This window comes from Anolis sagrei, chromosome X, assembly GCF_037176765.1.
Source record: "Anolis sagrei isolate rAnoSag1 chromosome X, rAnoSag1.mat, whole genome shotgun sequence".
In the NCBI taxonomy this organism is placed as follows: domain Eukaryota; kingdom Metazoa; phylum Chordata; class Lepidosauria; order Squamata; family Dactyloidae; genus Anolis; species Anolis sagrei.
The window spans coordinates 96,282,562-96,302,939 of record NC_090034.1 but is presented as its reverse complement, the minus strand read 5'-3'; positions in this window follow the sequence as shown (position 1 = coordinate 96,302,939).

The following is a 20,378-nucleotide window of genomic DNA, read 5'->3' as shown; positions in this document are numbered from 1 at the left end:
ATTTTACCACAAAAAACTGGGAAAACTTATTGACTTGAGTATAAGGCGAGGATGGGAAATGCAGCAGTTATGGGTCAGTTTCAAAATAAAAATAGATACCAATAAAATTTTCAAAATAAAAATAGATAACAGTAAAATTACATTAATTGAAGCATCAATAGGTTGAATGTTTATTAATATTTACACAAAACTGTAAAATAAGACTGTCCAACTATGACTAACCTCCTTCAGTGTATATGTGTTTACGTATCCTTCCAATAATAATAGAGTAAAATAATAAATGTAATAATAATAAAAATAATAAAGTTAACCTATAAATGTAATAATAATAATAATAATAATAATAATAATAATAATAATAATAGAGTAAAATAATAAATAACCCTGACTCGAGTATAAACCGAGGAGAGCTTTTTCAGCCTAAAAGAGGCTTATACTCAAGTATATGCACTAATTATTTTTAATTGCAAAAATCTGAGACATGCACTGAAAGGGATAAATGAATGCAACAACTCAGCAAAAGCTGCAGTTCTATATAAGCAGGTGTGCCTGTAGCTTAGAAGCTGTCAGTCTGAGGTAAACCTCAGTGGGAGAAAATGTTTCAGTCTGAGAGAAGGCCTCACAGAGTGAGATAGGCCTTGATCTGTGAGAGAAGCCTCGTTGTGAGGTAGGCCTCACAGTGTGAGGTAGGCCTTAGTCTGTGAAAAGACCTCAGAGTGTGAGAAGGCCTGGTGTGAGAAGCTTCAGGGAGAGAAGCTCCAGGTTGAAGGCCTCGTATGTAAAGCCTCGTGTGTAAAGCTCCTGTATAAAGGCTACGGTGTGTAAAAAGCTACTGTGTGACGCTCCAGTATAAGTTCATTGTGAGAGGAGGTTCTGTGAGAGCGAAGCTGTTTATCTGAATGAGGAAGAAGCCCAGCATGGAAGCAAAGAAGGGAAGTATAAAGGACTTTATTTGTGTTGTGGAAATCTTGTTTTTGAAAACAGTGCAACTATATTATTTTACTACAAAGAAAAGTCTCTTATGGAAGAGATAACATTGGTCTGTGTATTTTTGTTCTCTTTGTCACTTTGGACTACTGGTGCGGGGTCACGCTGCTGCTGCTAAGTTACTCTGCTGTACATTTATGAGGAGGGTCTTTTGTTAATAAGCCCACTCGCCCAACAGAATGTACTCTATTATTGTTATTATTACATTTATTATTTTTCTCTGTATATTATTACATTTATTATTTTTCGCTATTAATATTATTACATTTATTATTTTACTTTATTGTTATGATTGCATTTATTATTTTTCTCTATTATTACATTTATTTCTCTATTATTTTTACATTTATTATTTTACTCTATTACATTTATTATTTTACTTTATTATTATTATTACATTCATTATTTTTCTCTATTATTATTATTACATTTATCATTTTACTTTATTGTTATTATAACATTCATTATGTTTCTCTATTATTACATTTCCATTATTTTACTTTATTATTATTATTACATTTATTATGTATTTCTATTTATGATTACATTTATCATTTTACTTTATTATTATTGTTATTATTACAATCATTATTTTTCTCTGTTATTATTATTACATTTCCATTATTTTTCTTTATTATTATTATTTTTACATTTATTCTTTTTCTCTATTATTATTATTACATTTATTATTTTACTTTATTATTGTTATTATTACATTCATTATTTTTCTCTATTATTATTATTATTACATTTCCATTATTTTACTTTATTATTATTACATTTATTCTTTTTCTCTATTTATTATTATTACATATATCATTTTACTTTATTATTGTTATTATTACATTCATTATGTTTCTCTATTATTACATTTAATATTTTACTTTATTATTATTACATTCATTATTTTTCTCTATTATTATTATTACATTTCCAGTATTTTACTTTATTATTATTATTACATTGATTCTTTTTCTCTATTTATTATTATTACATTTATCATTTTAATTTATTATTGCTATTTTTACATTCATTATGCTTCTCTATTATTATTATTACATTTCCATTATTTTACTTTATTATTATTATTATTACATTTATTATTTTTCTCTATTATTGTTATTACATTTTATCATTTTACTTTATTATTGTTATTTTTAGGGTTATAATTGAGTCAATATGTTTTCCCAGGGTTTTTTGTGGCAAAATTAGGTGCCTCGTCTTATATTCGGGTCGGCTTATACTCGAGTATATACGGTACATTTCTCTCTAGTTCATAGCAGAGTTCTAGCCGAGGGTGGGCACCTTTATTCCCAATTTAAGCTATCACAGCTTTCTGAAGCTGAGAGTATTTGACTTGCCCCAGGTCAACCATTAGGTTCCCGTTGCTGAGATTCGAATCTTCGTCTTCGTCATGGTCCGATGCTCAAAACACTACACCACACCGTTTCTGGTAGAGAGACGGCAAAACGAGGGCATTGCTTTCCCTATAGGATTCCCTCCGCCATACATTTCCCTTCAATCCCCACATTTCTAGCCTGGCAGTGATTTCGAACTTCAGCCAAGCGTTGAGAAACGCAGTCCTTAGGTCTCCGAAGAAAATGTGCAGACCCAGTTACCAAGGGAATGCGAACACGGCAATCTAATGAAGGGTTAGACATGTGCGTGGTTTTTGGATGCAAAGCATTTGGAGAGGGATGGCCCATTTCATTTGGGGGCAGGATTCTTATTTGAGGAGGCAATTCTTTGCAGTAGAAGGGACCCACATTCTCCCCAGAGCCTGGAGAATAAAATCCACACACACACACCCCCCCCCACACCCCAAAGTAAAGAAACCTCTGGCTTATGTAAGTGCTGCTGCCAGGCTGGGAGTGTGTGAGTCAGCCTGAGTGCGCTGTGCAGCAGTGCCGGTTCACACCCAGTGCCCCCCAGGCACACTCCCGCCCCACCGCCAAGGAGTCTTATGTAATGCTGGCAGAATGCAACCGCTGCTGCTGGAGGGGGGGGGCATAGTCCCTAATGGTTGCAGCCGCCCGAGGTGCCACTCCGGTGGGCAGGTCTCCCCCCTATGCCAGCTGGCCCTGGTGTTTCCCTCCTGCCACTAGCTGGAATTCCCTCCTTCCCTCCCACTCCTTTGGGCCCAGTTGTGCCTCTCTCTGTGTGTGTATTTGTGTATATGAGATCGCGTGAATGCCCTTTGCAGAACCGAGGGCCCAGGGGCAAGCGGTCCTGCTGCTGCGTTAAAAGCTGCCTTCTGCCAACTCTTCTTCTTTTCCTACAGGGATGTCTCCGTTCCCTTCTTCTCCTTGGCCTTTCCCTCTTCTAGTTAGCGTCATAGCCAACCTGGGATGAGAAGAGAGGAGGGATCCAGAAGCATGTGCAGAGTGCTTTCTATACATTACAATGACACTTTGTGCCTATGAGCATGTGCAGAGTGCTTCCTATAATACTAGAACTGGACATGCTCTGTGTTTATGAGGATGTGTAGGGCACTTTCTATAACATTATTAGTACACTGAGCTAATGAGCATGTGCAGAGTGTTTTCTATACATTACAGTGACACTTTGTGTCTATGAGCATGTGCAGAGTGCTTCCTATAATAGTATAACTGGACATTCTCTGTGCTTATGAGGATGTATAGGGCACTTTCTAAAAGATTATTAGTACACTGTGCCAACGAGCATGTGCAGAGTGCTTTCTATACATTACAGTGACACTTTTGCCTATGAGCATGTGCAGAGTGCTTCCTATAATACTATAACGACATGCTCTGTGCTTATGAAGATGTATAGGGTGCTTTCTATACTGTGCCTATAAGCATGTACAGAGTGCTTTCTGTAATACTATATATGTGCACTGTGATTATGAGGCTGTACAGAGTACTTTCTATAAGATTATTAGTACACTTTGTGCCAATAGTCATGTACAAAGTGCTTTCTATTTGTGCCTATGAGCATGTATAGAGTGCTTTCTGTAATATCATTAACTATACATATTCTGGGCTTATGAGACTGTACAGGGTACTGTCTATAAGAGTATTAGTACACTTTGTGCCTATGAGGATGTGCAGAGTGCTTCCTATAATGCTATAAGTGGACATGCTCTGTGCTTATGAGGATGTATAGGGTGGTTTCTATAAGATTATTAGTACATTGTGCTAATGAGCATGTACAGAGTGCTTTCTATTTGTGCCCTTGAGCATGTACAGAGTGCTTTCTGTTTGTGCCTATGAGCATGTACAGAGTGCTTTCTGTAATACCATTAACTATCCATGCTCTGTCCTTATGAGGTTGTACAGAATACTTTCTATAAGATTATTAGTACACTTTGTGACAATAGTCATGTACAGAGTGCTTTCTATTTGTGGCTATGAGCATGTACAGAGTGCTTTCTGTAATACCATTAACTATCCATGCTCTGTCCTTATGAGGTTGTACAGAATACTTTCTATAAGATTATTAGTACACTTTGTGACAATAGTCATGTACAGAGTGCTTTCTATTTGTGGCTATGAGCATGTACAGAGTGCTTTCTGAAATACCATTAACTATACATGCCCTGTGCTTATGAGGCTGTACAGAGTACTTTCTATAAGATTATTAGTATACTTTGTGCCAATGGGTATGTACAGAGTGCTTTCTGTTTGTGCCTATGAGCATGTACAGAGTGCTTTGTGTAATACTATAAACTATACATGCTCTGTGCTTCTGAGGATGAACAGAGTACTTCTATAAGATTATTAGTACACTTTGTGCCAATGGGCATGTAGCTTTATTGTAAATTACAATTACAATAAAGAAAACCAAAAACATAAACTGAAAACGCGAACAATAAACAATAACATCACAATTACACAAAACATATGAATACATAACAATATAATAATAATAATAATAATAATAATAATAATAATAATAATAATATGCACAGGCATAATAATAATGGGTGGTCTACATGTAGTGATTAAAAGGACAAACTTATTAAAACTAATTAAAAACTTGGGCGAGATAAAAGAGGGGAACAGGTAATTTACGGAGGAGGGCTCATTTTAGTGGGAGTTGTGGAATCAAGCTTCCCCATGTAAGCATGAACAGAGTGCTTTTTTCAGTGTACGCACAAAGTAACTCCACACCTTGACTTTTTTTTTTTGAAAAAAGAAAGATAGCTGGGGAAAAGGATGGTGAGAGCATGCCAGTAAAACCTTGTTTCTACAAGCATGTACAGAGTGCTTTCTCTTTCCAGCTTTGAGTTTTTTCATGCCTTGACTTGGGGTGTGAAGAGAGCAAGGGGAGAGGATTGTGAGAGCATCACCACAAAGATTTCTGCCTGTGAGCATCTACAGAGTGTTTTTCCCCCTTTCAGCCAGTACTTTTCAATAACTTCTCAACATTTCAGATTTAATGTATTGTCGAAGTCTTTCATGGCCGGAATCACTGGGTTGTTGTAGGTTTTCCAGGCTATGTGGCCATGTTCTAGACGCATTTTCTCCTGACGTTTTGCCTGCATCTATGGCAAGCATCCTCAGAGGTAGTGAGGTCTGTTGGAAGTAGGAAAATGGGTTTATATACCCTGGTCTTTCCACAGATATATAAACCCATTTTCCTACTTCCAACAGACCTCACTACCTCTGAGGATGCTTGCCATAGATGCAGGCAAAACGTCAGGAGAAAATGCCTCTAGAACATGGCCATATAGCCCGGAAAACCTACAACAACCCATTTAGAGAAGCAATGGTGGAAGTGCGGGGGGGGGGGGGGGGAATGAGAGCAAAACAGCATATTTCCATTTCTACAGGCATGTGCTTTTTAATTCCAAACATCTGCCACCAATATCTATGTATGTAGGTGCCTTCAAGTTACTGTTGACCTATAGTGACTTATAGTAACCCCATTTTTCATAGGGTTTTATTTTGCAAGGAAGCCTCAGAGATGTTTTTTGTCAATTCCATCTTAAACAGAGCCTACAGCACCTGGTTTGTTGCCAATTTAACCTCCAGTATTAATCAGGTGAGCCCTTGGTGGTGCAGCAGGTTAAACCACTGAGTTGCTAAACTTGTTGACTGAAAGGTCACAGGTTTGAATTTGGGGAGCGGCGTGAGCTTCTGCTGTTAGCCCCAGCTTCTGTCAACCTAGCAGTTTGAAAACATGCCAATGTGAGTATATCAGTAGGTACCGCTCTGGTGGGAAGGTAAAGGCGCTCCATGCAGTCATGCCAGCCACATGACCTTGGAGGTGTCTATGGACAACGCCGGCTCTTCGGCTTAGAAATGGAGATGAGCACCAACCCCCAGGGTCGGGCATGACCGGACTTTACCTTACCTATTAACCAGAGCTGACCTTACTTTGCTTCCATGGAGTAGACAGGATCTGGTGCCTTTAGGATATTTAGGCAGCTCATCATTTCCTACTTGGAGCCCCTGGTTGCACAATGGTTAAACCCTGACTATGAGAGCCGTTCAGCAGTGGAACTCTCTGCCCCGGAGTGTGGTGGAGGCTCCTTCTTTGGAAGCTTTTAAACAGAGGCTGGATGGCCATCTGTCAGGAGTGCTTTGAAAGCAATATTCCTGCTTCTTGGCAGGGGGTTGGACTGGATGGCCCATGAGGTCTCTTTCAACTCGATGATTCTATTATTCTTGTGCCAGCAGAACTGCTGACCGAAAGGTGGGAGGTTCGAATCGAAGTGAACTCCTATCTGTCATTTTCAGCTTCTCATGCAGGGATATATGAGAAGCCTTCAAACATCTGGGCGTCCCTTAGGCAACGTCCTTGCAGACAGCCAATTCTCACAGCAAAAGCGACTTGCAATTTCTCAAGTCGCTCCTGACACGGAAAAAAATTATTCGCTACATACTTTAAGTTTACAGGTGGAAGAGGAGGAGGTAATGGGAGCATTTGAGCACTTTTGCCTTCCACCAAATACTTGTCTCTTCACAATTAATTTTTTGTTGGGAGGAGAGTAGAATGATTGTGAGTATGCATAGAGTGCTTTCTCTTTGTGTTGTCAAAAGCTTCCATGGCTGGAATCATGGGTTATTTAGACTGTTATGTTTATTCATATCATGATCTGATCACCATGCTCAATATATCTCATATGCATGGGGGTATTGGGGTAACGATACAAAAGGTTTGCTAGGGTAGACCCTCTCAGCCCCCCCCCCCCCCGAATCAAACTCAGCCCCCCCCCCCCCCCTGAATCAAAATCCTGTCTACGGGCCTGGGTCACGAAGATAGGCAGGTCCTGAACCATTTCGAGCAGGGGTCCTCAGAGAGCCAGGTCACATTCCCTCAAACTGTTGGAGGGCCGGATTATAATTTGAAAAAAATGAATGAATTCCTATGCGCACTGAACATATCCTATTTGTAGTGCAAAAAAGTACTTTCAAACAATGCAAAAATTAAAGTGAAAACAATTTTTACTAATATAAACTTATTATTATTGTTTCAATGGGAAGTGTGGGCTTGCTTTTGGCAGATGAGATAGGATTGTTGTTGTTGTTGTGTGCTTTCAAGTCGTTTCAGACTTAGGTTGACCCTGAGTGAGGGCTGGGTAAATTACCTTGGTGTATTCGGCCCCCGATTTTAGTTTGAGGACCCCTGATTTAGAGCTTTATAGGTAATAACCTGCACCTTGAATTGGGATCGGAAACTTATTGGCAGCCAGTGGAGTTGTTTAAACGGGGGTTGACCGGTCCCTGTAACTTCCTCCAGTTAACAATCTGGCCGCCGATCTTTGAACCAACTGTAGATTCCAAACCGTCTTCAAGGGCAGCTCCATGTAGAGTGCATTAAGGTAAAGGTAAAGGTAGTCCCCTGACATTAAGTCCAGTCATGTCTGACTCTGGGGTGTGGTGCTTATCTCCATTTCTAAGCCGAAGAGCCAACACTGTCTGTAGACACCTCCAAGGTCATGTGGCCGGCATGACTGCATGGAGCGCCGTTGTGCATTACAGTAATCTAATCTTGAGGTAACTAAGGCGTGGACCACCATGGTCAAGTTAGACTTCTCAAGGTAAAGTTGCAGCTGGTGAACAAGCTTTAACTGTATGAAGACCCTCCCGGCCACCACAACACCTGAGCATCAAGCACCAGCGCTGAATCCAGGAGGACTCCCAAACTGCAGACCTGTGTCTTCAAGGCAAGTGTAACCCCATCAAACATTGGCGCTTCTTACCCTCCTGGGTAGTTTTGGCCACCTGTAGCCTCAGGAATGGATCCTGCAAGGAGAAAGAGAGATGCCACTGAGGCCAGCACCTCCTGTTTGCCCCTTGGCAGGTATTTCAGGAAATGGGGAGCTATTTGGGCTCCATGGGGCTGAGCAGTGAGAAATAGTCTCTTCCCTGGGCACCAATCTTCCATTGATGGCAAGGAAGGGAGAGCTTCCCTTTCCACTTTGCCTCTAGCTAACTTGGCTGGTGATTTTTCTAGGCCAATCGCTTGCACTCTCCTGTTGCATTGCAAGCAGGATGCAGGGAGAGTCTGCCTGCCACTGCTGCTCTTCAGCCTGAGAGCTGGAGGAGACAAATGCCCATGGGCCCCTCCCTCTAAGGCCCCTGCCTGCGATGTGAGGATGTGAGGCCACCCCAGCCTCAAAGGAGAGGTGCCCCTTCTCTTCTTCCTCCACAGGGAAGCATCTTGGGGGTTGGTCCCCACCGATGCAGGATGTAACTCCTGGAGGCGGTTGCCTAGCAACTGTCTCCGGCCGATGCAGAGGCGCTCAGCTGGCGAGGAAGGATGGGGGGGGCATGGGAGCCCCCGGTTTGCACCGAAGGAGCATCACCAGCCGAAGGAGCCGATGAGGTCTTTGCCGGAGACACCTTCCAGGACTGGGGTAAGTCAGGAGGGGGGGGGGGAAACATTGGCTCTCTCCTTATGCATGCACACAGATTCCCCATGCTCATAGATTGGGCAAAGGATGGCACTGCCAAGGATGGAGGAAGAGGAGGAGAGAAGGCGATGTGACTGCCATTCTAGGTGCTTCTGTGGTATGGCAGGGAGGAGGCTGGAGGGGAGGGGTGACAATTGTGGGTGCATTCATGCCACTGGGACCCCTAGCCAAGCAGCGCATGCCAGGCACCTTGGGGTGCTGTCCAGCAAGCATGGAGAGAAACAGCTAGCTGCCCTCACCTACAACGACAGTGACAACGGCAACGACGCAATGTGCCAGCCCCCGCCTCTCTTCCCCCTCCAGGCTAACGGTGCTCAAAGAGAGACAGCGGCGGCGATGACAAGGGGCGGGCGCCAGTGACCGAAGCCATGGGCGGCTGTGGGCGAGCGGAGTGCCAAGGCAGCACATCGGGGAAGGCCGCCAGACAGGTATGGGGGGAACGCCAACATGCCATATGAAAGAGGCAACCTGCCTGCTGTGGGGATGGGAGACCACAGGGACGTTGCAGCCATTGGCAGGAACATTGGCATGCAACAACACCAAGGGACCAAGGCACTTTCACGTGGCTGAGGCACAGCTCACGCAGCCTGCAAAATGGCAAACGGGCAAGAGAAGAATCCGGCTCAGATGCACCGCGAAGCATGCAGGCATGGAGCGGAGCACATCCCTTGGCTTGAGCCGTAGCGTGATGTGACCGTAGGCGACATGGGCATTACGTTTCGCTGGGATGGAGAGCGTGAGGCGTGCAACATTGTAGTGGAAGCAACAGCACATGAGTGGACAGCGGAAGGAAGGAGGCACACGCTCACACACGTGCTCAGGCGCACACAGCTCCTTGCCCAGATTTGCAGTCGCCAGCCATTACAGAATGGCAGCCTTTTGACCCATGCAACAGGACCTGCTTTTAGGGGATAGGAGGATAGATGCATATGCGCACACGTACGTAAACAAACATACCCACAGTGCTGTAAGAGACACAACAGCTGCAAGCTTGGTGGGAGATGTGCGAATGGCGGAAGAGATATACTTTGGCCCAGCAAAGCAGAATTCAGTGAGGAAAATAGAGGGCAGACACCATTTGCGACTATGCATGCTGGATATGTACATGGACATCAAATGAATATTGTTTGCACACATACTATGGCTTTGTCACTGATTTGAGAAGTACATGCCACTGCATGCAGGCACAGATAGTGCTATGCCATATATGTTCCTTTTGCACATGAACACAAGCACACAAATTGCATGCAGGGACAGGAATTTACAACAAATTGTCGTTCTCCTGCCCACCTGTGTCCGTCTTCCCTCATCCTCCAATCATCGGAGGTTCCCAGGCCCTTAGAATGATCCACTTTCCAAACCCCTTCCCTAAGTTGTCCTCTTCTTGGGAGTGTGGCAAACAATTGTGAAAAACAGGGCCTTTCTTGTGTTGACACCAATGTGTTCATGCCTCAGAAGTGTCACCTTTCCTTGGTACTGCTTGCACTTTCAGCCAGCTTCCTCCTCCAACGTACATTCAAAAATGCTGCCTTGTGAAATCAGATTTTACAACTAATGCATTTGATTTGGTTGTATTGCTTTTATACTGTTGTTACTGTGATCTTCATTAGGTTTTTTCCCCCTTCAAGATACTAAACAATGGCTTTTAATTAGCATTGGTGGGACTGATGAGCAAGAAGACTCACTTATTTGCACAGTGTGATTCATAAAATGTAAATGAGCAGATCCCCGCCTCCAAGGAACTTGCAATCTCAAATGGAGCATGAGACATCACCAGAAGAATACGAGGGCAAGGATAAACAGAAGGGAAATGATGGTTGTTTCCAAGTGACAGATACTGTTGTTCGGTTGTAGTACAGGATGTCTTTGGACCGTACCAAAGGCATTGTGTGCTTATCACACATGTTCCCCTTTCAGCAATCTTTCTGGCTCCTTCAAAGTGCTTGTCAAGATTTGAAACTCATCTTCTTAATTCCTTCATATTGACATAGGCCACGGGAGGTGAATGATTCCACAGATTGACTGATGCACAGTATCCAACACTTACTTACTTAGGCGATCCCTCGTTGTCCGAGTAGGATAGTCTTCCAAGATCAGTATACTGGTGGATCTGTAGGTGACTGTGGAGCCCTATTCTTGATCTGCATGTTCTCCTGCAGTGAGGGCATTGGCTTCCAGGTGGAAGGCGGTCCTGGTCAGGGTTGGCTTGATGCGCCTTCCTCTTGGCACATTTTTCTATTTTGCCCTCCATCCATGCCTCTTCAAATTCTACATCACTGCTGGTCACAGCTGACCTCCAGCTGGAGCGCTCAAGGGCCAAGGCTTCCCAGTTCTTGGTGTCTATGTCAGAGTTTTTAAGGTTGGCTTTGAGCCCATCTTTAAATCTGTTTTCCTGTCCACCAACATTCCGTTTTCCGTTCTTAAGTTCAGAGTAGAGCAACTGCTTTGGGAGATGGCGGTTGAGCATCCAGACAATGTGGCCAGTCCAGCGGAGTTGATGGCGGAGGACCATTGCTTCAGTACTGGTGGTCTTTGCTTCTTACAGCACGCTGACATTTGTCTGCTTGTCTTCCCAAGAGATTTGCAGGATTTTCTGGAGGCAACGCTGATGGAATAGTTCCAGGAGCTGCATGTGACGTCTGTAGACAGTCCACGTCTCACAGGTTAGGAGGACAATGGCTTTATAAACAAGCACCTTGGTATCCCTACAGATGACCCAGTCCTCAGACACTCTCTGCTCAATTCAGAAAAATGCTGCACTCGCAGAGCTCAGGCGGTGTTGTATTTCAGTGTCAATGTTGACTTTGGTGGAGAGGTGGCTGCCAAGGTAGTGGAAATGGTCAACATTTTCTAATGCTACACCATTAAGCTGTATTTCTGGCATTGGAGAGGGATTGGCTGGTGACTGCTGGAAGAGCACTTTGGTTTTCCCGATGTTCAATGACAGGCTGTTGGACAGTATCCAACAGGAGCAGTCCCAACTAACGAATCCTCTGCCATCCCACTTTCCCAACAGCTTTTCAAAGGTCCAAGTTTCTTTCTCCTCCTTCTACATTCCCCATTCATCCTCAGATTACTTCAGTTGCGCTACAACTAACTTAACCCCTTAGGAGGAGAGAAGGAAGAATCTTTCCAAAAGAGCCAGGCAAATGGTTAGTCCTTTCAAACATGTGTGCCTTTGTCGTTGAGAACACACATTGGTGTTGTTTACAGTGTATGTCTCATCTGTGAAAGGCTGGAGGCTGTTCTGATCTGGAACATAACCAGCTGATTGTGATCTGCTGTCTTTCCTTTCCAGCTCCCAATGAACAGGGCCAGTCAGGATTGAGACAACGGAAGGAAGGCCTCCTGAGCCAATGTATGGGGTGCCCATGGGACTCTCCTCCCATTCCTGATGCAGTGTGTGGTGAGTCTCTTTGCCCTCTTTCCCACTGTAATTTAGAGGGGGAGGTATCTGAAACATAGCCATATGTGCCATAAACATTTGGTAACCGTGGGTTGCTGTGAGTTTTTCATTCTGTATGACCATTTCCAGTAGCATTCTCTCCTGACATTTCACCTGCATCTCTGGCTGGCATCTTCAGAGGTTCTGTTGGCAGTGAAGCAAGTGGAGTGCGTGTATATTTGTAGAATGTCCAGGTGGGAGAAAGAAACCTTGTCTGTTGAAGCAGGTGTGAGTGCTGCAATTAGCGAGCTTGAGTAGCATGAGTAGCCATGAAGCTGGAAAGTCAATTAGTCAGGGTCTCTGTATAGAGCAGTGGTTCTCAACCTGTGGGTCCCCAGGTGTTTTGGCCTACAACTCCCAGAAATCCCAGCCAGTTTACCAGCTGTGAGGATTTCTGGGAATTGAAGGCCAAAACATCTGGGGACCCCAGGTTGAGAACCACTGGTATAGAGGTAGTCTGGGCTTTGTTGCCTGGAGGCATTCTCTGTTTGGGAGGTGTTGATTGGCATTTGAGTTTGGTGAGACACTGTGTTTATATATGCCTTTGAGTTGCTTGTTGACTTATGGTGACCCCATGAATTTCATAGGGTTGATTAGCATTTAATGTCATTGCAGTTTCAAGGTCTGGCTTCTTACTGCTTGGAGGAGTTCTTTGTTGGGAGGTGATTAGCTAACCCTGATTGTTTCTTGTCTGTGATTCCTCTATTTTTGAATGATTTTCTTTATTTACTGTCCTGATTTTAGAGTTTGTTATACTGTTAGCCAGATTTTGCTCATTTTCATGGTTTCTTCCTTTCTGTTGAAATTGTCCACCTTCTTCTGAATTTCAGTAGCTTCTCTGTGTAGTCGGACATGATGGTTATCAGAGAGGTCTAGAATTTCTTTGTTCGCTAATCGCAACATTCATACCTGCTTCAACAGAGAAGGATTCTTTCTCCCACCATGGACATTCCACAGGTATATACGTACTTCACTTGCTTCACTGCCAACAGAACCTCTGAAGATGCCAGCCACAGATGGAGGCGAAACATTAGGAGAGAATGCTACTGGAACACGGCCATACAGCAACCCAGTGATTCGGGCCTTTGACAACACATTTGGTAACAGTATTCATGTGGCAGAGCAAGATGGAAACCACTACTTATTCTGGGGAAAAGTATGTGCCAGTGGGCCAGATTTGGGAGATTGAACACTTTTCAGAATTACTAGGTCCTCTCTGCTCCATTGCTCCATGGCATTTTCCACAACTTTATTCGGTGGTGAGGTGTATAGTACTGGGATCATGTCGTTCTAGTCAAACTCAGAGTTTTTTTTGGTGATGGAAACTATGAAAGAAGCAGGTCAGGATGCTGGTGTCAGGTGTCAGGGCAAGGAAATGAACTTGCTTCTCTGATGTGAAAGAAAAACACATAAAGGACCTGTCCACAGAAATCAATCATAGTGATTCCATTTTAACTGCTAGAGCTACAATCTATGGAATCTTGGATTTTGTAGTTTGTTTTGGGGGGGGGGGGGTTGTGTCAGGAGCGACTGGAGAAACTGCAAGTAGCTTCTGATGTGAGAGAATTGGCTGTCTGCAAGGACGTTGCCCAGGGGACGCCTGGATGTTTTCATGTTTTACTATTCTTGTGGGAGGCTTCTCTCATGTCCGCGCATGGGGAGCTGGAGCTGACAGAGGGAGCTCAATCGACTCTCTCGAGATTCCCCAGATTCAAACTGCTGACCTATTGGTCAGCAGTCCTGTCAACACAAGGGTTTGACCCACTGCACCACCGGAAGCTCCGGTTTGTAGTGTGGTGAGACACTGTGATTATATATCCATTTGAGTTGCCTGTTGACTTATGGTGACCCCATGAATTTCATAGGGTTGATTTAGGCAAGAGGTGCCACTTTGTGGATTTCAGATGTGATATTTTGTGAACCTTGACACCTCTGGAATCCTCAGACCTCAGAGTTGATGGAAACTTATGAAAACAAGGGCCTCGAGTGCTGCTTAACATTTTTGATACCTAGACATTGACTTGGAATCACTTTGGGTTTTTGTTTTGTTTTTCCATTGTCCATGCAGTTCCCAGGACAGGCCCAAGATATAAAAATGATACCCTGTATGTGCCACAGTTGATCACATTTGTAATAAATCAATTACAATGAGCATTGAACATTGGGCTATGATTCTGTAGACTAGTGGTTCTCAACTTGGGGGTCGGGACCCCTGGAGGGGTTGCGAGGGGGTGTCAGAGGGGTCGCCAAAGACCATCAAAGACAGTATTTTCTGTTGGTCATGGGAGTTCTGTGTGGGAAGATTGGCCCAATTCTATTGTTGGTGGGCTTCAGAATGCTCTTTGATTGTAGGTGAACTATAAATCCCAGCAACTACAACTCCCAAATGTCAAGGTCTATTTTCCCCGAACTTCACCAGTGTTCACATTTGGGCATATTGAATATTCGTGCTAAGTTTGGTCCAGATCCATCATTGTTTGAGTCCACAATGCTCTGGGGGGGGGGGGGGGGGGGTTGCTCATCTCAGTTTCTAAGCTGAAGAGCCGGAGTTGTCCATAGACACCTCCAAGGTCACGTGGCTGGCATGACTGCATGGAGCACCATTACTTTCTCCCTGAAGCAGTACCTATTGATCTACTCACATTTGCATGTTTTCGAGGTTGGCAGAAGATGGGGCTAAACAGCGGAAGCTCACCCCATACCCCAGACTCAAACTACCAACCTCATCCAGAGTGCTCTCTGGATGTAGGCGAACTACAACTCCAAAACTCAAGGTCAACGCCCACCAAACCCTACCAGCATTTTCTGTTGGTCACGGGAGTTCTGTGTGCCAAGTTTGGTCCAATTCCATCATTGGTAGAGCTCAGAATGCTCTTTGAATGTAGCTGAACTATAAATCCCAGCAAATATAACTCCCAAATGACAAAATCAATCCTCCCATCCCAACCCCACCAGTATTCAAATTTGGGCATATTGGGTATTTGTGCCAAATTTGGTCCGGTGAATGAGAATACATCCTGCATATCAGATATTTACATAATGATCCATAACAGTTGCAAAATTACAATTATGAAGTAGCAATGAAAATAATTTAGTGGCTGGGGGTCACCACAACATGAGGAACTGTATTAAGGGGTCATGGCATTAGGAACGTTGAGAACCACTGCTGTAGGCCAAGATTTGAATCCCACTCAGCCATGGAAACTCGCTGGATGATGTTGAGCAAGTCACACTCTCTCAGCTTCATAGGAAGGCAAGGGCAAAACTTTTCAGGTTGCCATAAGCTGGAAATGAAGGCACACAAGAGCCAGAACAAAAGCAACCCACTTATCCGGCTTCTCGTTCTTGGAGGAAACCATCGGCAGGCTGATCTTTGAAGTGCAGTGGATCCCGTGCTTGGGCTTGGGCTGACAAGGGTGATTTGCAAAAGGTAGGAATTAAGGGTATCTGTGGAATGCAAGGCATTTTCATTCTGCAAAAGTAAGATCCAAATGTAACATTTCTACACATATACAATGAAGAGCAGCTTGAGGAATAGTAGTGTTGTAACTGTGTAGTGCAGTGTTTCTCACCCTTCCTAATGCCACGACTCCTTCATACAGTTCCTCATCTTGTGGTGACCCTCAACCATAACATTATTTTTCTTGCAACTTCATAACTGTAATTTTGCTACTGTATTATTTTACTCTATTATTGTTATTATTGAATTTATTATTTTACTCTATTATTTTAATTACATTATTATTTTATTCTATATTATTATTATTATTATTATTATTATTATTATTATTACATCTATTATTTTACTTTTTATTTATTTATTGTGTCAGGGGCAACCAGGCAATTGTATTACATTTCTAACGGAACAAAACAAACAAACAGATAAAAAAAATACAAACTTGGTAGTTGATTAAATGTCCTTTGACCAGTATCTAGCCACTTAGAGTGCCTCTGGTGTTGCTGCAAGAAGATCCTCCATTCTGCATGTGGCAGGGCTCAGGTTGCATTGTAATAGGTGGTTGTGGTTTGCTCTTCTCCACACTCGCATGTCGTGGATTCCACTTTGTAGCACCATTTCTGAAGGTTGGCTCTGCATCTCATGGTGCCAGAGCACAGCCTGTTCAGCGCCTTCCAAGTTGCCCAGTTTTCTGTGTGCCCAGGAGGGAGTCTCTCATTTAGTATCAGCCATTGGTTGAGGTTCTGGGTTTGAGCCTGCCACTTTTGGACTCTCGCTTGCTGGGGTGTTCCAGCGAGTGTCTTTGTAGATCTTAGAAAATTATTTCTTGATTTAAGTTGTTGACGTGCTGGCTGATACCCAAACAGGGGATGAGCTGGAGATGTCTCTGCCTTGGTCCTTTCACTATTGGCTGCTACTTCCTGGCGGATGTCAGGTGGTACAATACCGGCTAAACAGTGTAATTTCTCCAGTGGTTTAGGGCGCAGACACCCTGTGATAATGCGGCATGTCTCATTAAGAGCCACATCCACTGTTTTAGTGTGGTGAGATGTGTTCCACACTGGGCATGCATACTCAGCAGCAGAGTAGCACAGCGCAAGGGCAGATGTCTTCACTGTGTCTGGCTGTGATCCCCAGGTTGTGCCAGTCAGCTTTCGTATGATATTATTTCTAGCACTCACTTTTTGCTTGATATTCAGGCAGTGCTTCTTGTAGGTCAGAGCACAGTCCAGAGTGACTCCCAGGTATTTGGGTGATTTTACTCAATTATTATTACATTTATTATTTTACTGTATTATTGTTATTATTACATTTATTATTTTAATCTATTATTACATTTATTATTTTACTCTATTATTACATTTCAATTATTTCGCTCTATTACTATTTTATTACATTAATTATTTTACTATCTTTATTATTATTGGAAGTATACGTAAGCACATTTACACTGAAGAAGGTCAGAATAATGATTTAATCAGAGTTGGACAGTCTTATATTCAGTTACAGTTTTATGTCAATATTCAAATACATTTAACCTATTGATGCCTCAATTAATCTAATTTTATTGGTATCTGTTTTCAGTTCAATTTACCAGTAGCAGCTGCATTTCCCACCCTCGGCTTATACTCAAGTCAGTACATTTTCTCAGTTTTTGTGTTAAATTAGGTACCTTGGCCTATATTTGGGCCGGTTTATATTCAAACATATAGGTATTTCCAATCCTCTTTATATGACCAGCACATATGATAAAAAGTGCCCACCTCACATATTGCCTTTCATACCCACAGCTTATTTACCTGTATGGAAATTTAGACATAAATCTTAATTAAGGTGAAATTAGGATTTCTTAAACTTTGACCATGATGGTCTCAAACATCTGGATATTATGATTGAGAGGTCAGGATGACTGATGGCGGATGGAACTGGAGTCATGCAGAAGGGCAAAAGCAAGTTTGCTTCAGCATCTGGGTATCTGTGGAGAGTTTTGATGGACAGAGCAAGGACCTTGCATTGCCCCCTATATAAGAATGTGGAGGCCCCAGAGGAAATTTTCCTTCATTTCCCAAATTTCTAGCATTGCAGTAATTTAAACCTTCAACTGAGGTTTTCAAAACAGAGCGCAGGCCTCTCAAGAAAAGGGGGCGGGCAATGTTTCTAATGGAATGCAAACACAGCAAAGACAAGACTTCTTCTAGGTGTGAATAGTTTTCAATGTTGAAGTCTCTAGTTCCTGTAACTGCTCCTGTAAATGAGAATTCTACATCCCAATTAAATTCACCTTCATTTCTCAAATTTCTAGCAAACTGATAGTTTGTGGTGGTGGTCTAGAGATGTCATCACACCATGCTGTTATGTCAACGTTTCTCTATCTGGGATCACAAAGGGACGTTTAATGGGTCGCCAAAGACCATCAGAAAACACGGTATTTTCTGTTGATACTTGGGGTTTTGTGTGGGAAGTTTGGCCCAATTCTATCATTGGTGGAGTTCAGAACGCTCTTTGATTGTAGGTGAACTATAGATCCCAAAACTACAACTCCCAAATGCCAAGGTCTATTTTCCCCAAACTCCATCAGTGTTCACATTTGGGCATATTGAGTATCCGTGCCTAGTTTGATCCAGATCCATCATTGTTTCTGTCCATGGTGCTCTCTGGATGTAGGTGAACTACAACTCCAAAACTCAAGGTCAATGCCCACCAAACCCTTTGATCCCAGAAACTACAACTCCCAAATGTCAAGGTCTGTTTCCCCCAAATTCCACCAGCATTCACATTTGAGCATATAGAGTATTCGTGCCAAGTTTGATCCAGATCCATCATTGTTTCTGTCCACGATGCTCTCTGGATGTAGGTGAACTACAACTCCCAAACTCAAGGTCAATGTCCACCAAACCCTTCCAGTATTTCCTCTTGATCATGGGAATTCTGTGAGCCAAGATTAGTTCAATTCTATAATTGGTGGAGTTCAGAATGCTCTTTGATTGTAGGTGAACTATAAATCCCAGCAACTACAACTCCCAAATGTCAAGGTCTGTTTTCCCCAAACTCCACCAGCATTCACATTTGGGCATATTGACTATCCATTCCAGGTTTGATCCAGATCCATTATTGTTTGAGTCCACAGTACTCTCTGGATGTAGGTGAACTACAACTCCCAAACTCAAGGTCAATGTCCACCAAACCCTTCCAGTATTTCCTCTTGATCATGGGAATTCTGTGAGCCAAGATTAGTTCAATTCCATAATTGGTGGAGTTCAGAATGCTCTTTGATTGTAGGTGAATTATAAATCCCAGCTACTACAACTCCCAAATGTCAAGGCCTATTTTGCCCAAACTCCACCAGCGTTCACATTTGTGCATATTGAGTATTCGTGCCAAGTTTGCTCCAGATCTATCATTGTTTGAGTCCACAGTGCTCTCTGGATGTAGGTGAGCTACAACTCCAAAACCCAAGGTCAATGTCCACCAAACCCTTCCAGTATTTTCTCATGATCATGGGAGTTTTGTATGACAAGTTTGGTTCAATTTCCTCATTGGTGAAGTTCAGAATGCTATTTGATTGTACGTTAACTATAAATCCCAGCAACTACAACTCCCAAATGACAAAATCAATCCCCCCAACCCCACCAGTATTCAAATTTGGGTGTATTAGGTATTTGTGCCAAAATTGGTCCAGTGAATGAAAATATAACCTGCATGTTGGATATTTACATTATGATTCATAACAGTAGCAAAATTACAGTTCTGAAGTAGCAATGAAAATAATGTTGTGATTGGGGGTCACCACGAGGAACTATATCAAGGGGTCGTGGCATTAGGAAGGTTGAGAACCATTGTGTTATACCATCATAGCAATGCATTTGTCCCACTTTTGGGAAGCCTGGGAGAATGTGGATTATGTTAGCAAGGTAAAAAAAGTGATATAAATGGGTTTTTTTTAGGAGCGAGAGGAGTAGGAGAGCAAAGACTAGTATGCTATAAAGGGGGAGACGAAGTAACATGGACAGCAAAGGAAGAAGAGGAGGAATGCTAACCCTTGTTTCAGATTGCAAAGAGAAGAGCGCCAGGGACACCCAGAAGACATATCAGCACAGCACACTTAAATCAATTTGGCACTGAACTGAAAATGATTGAGTGAAAGAGTCCTGCAGTCTTATCTTTCTCAACCGGCTATGATTCCTTACATACCCATGTGCCATTTAGGTTTGGAGTCCAGATACCATTTTGGTGCCTGGATGAGGCCACTGAGAAGATAGGAAGGACCACTCAACCTGGCTGTACGTGCCCAAAGGTTTCAAGAAGTTGTCCAGATGTTTGTCTGTGTGTTTTTTCATGTCAGGAGCAACTTCTGGTGTGAGACAATTGGCCGTCTCCAAGGACGTTGCCCAGGGGATCCCTGGATGTTTTGCCATCCTGTGGGAGGCATCGCTCATGTCCCCGCATGAGAAGCTGGAGCTGACAGACAGGAGCTCACCCCATTCCCTGGATTCGAACTGCTTTCCTTTCGTTCAGCAGACATTACCCAGGGGACTCCCAGGTATTTTACAATCTTGTGGGAGGTTTCTCTCATGTCCCCGCATTAGAAGCTGGAGGTGACAGAC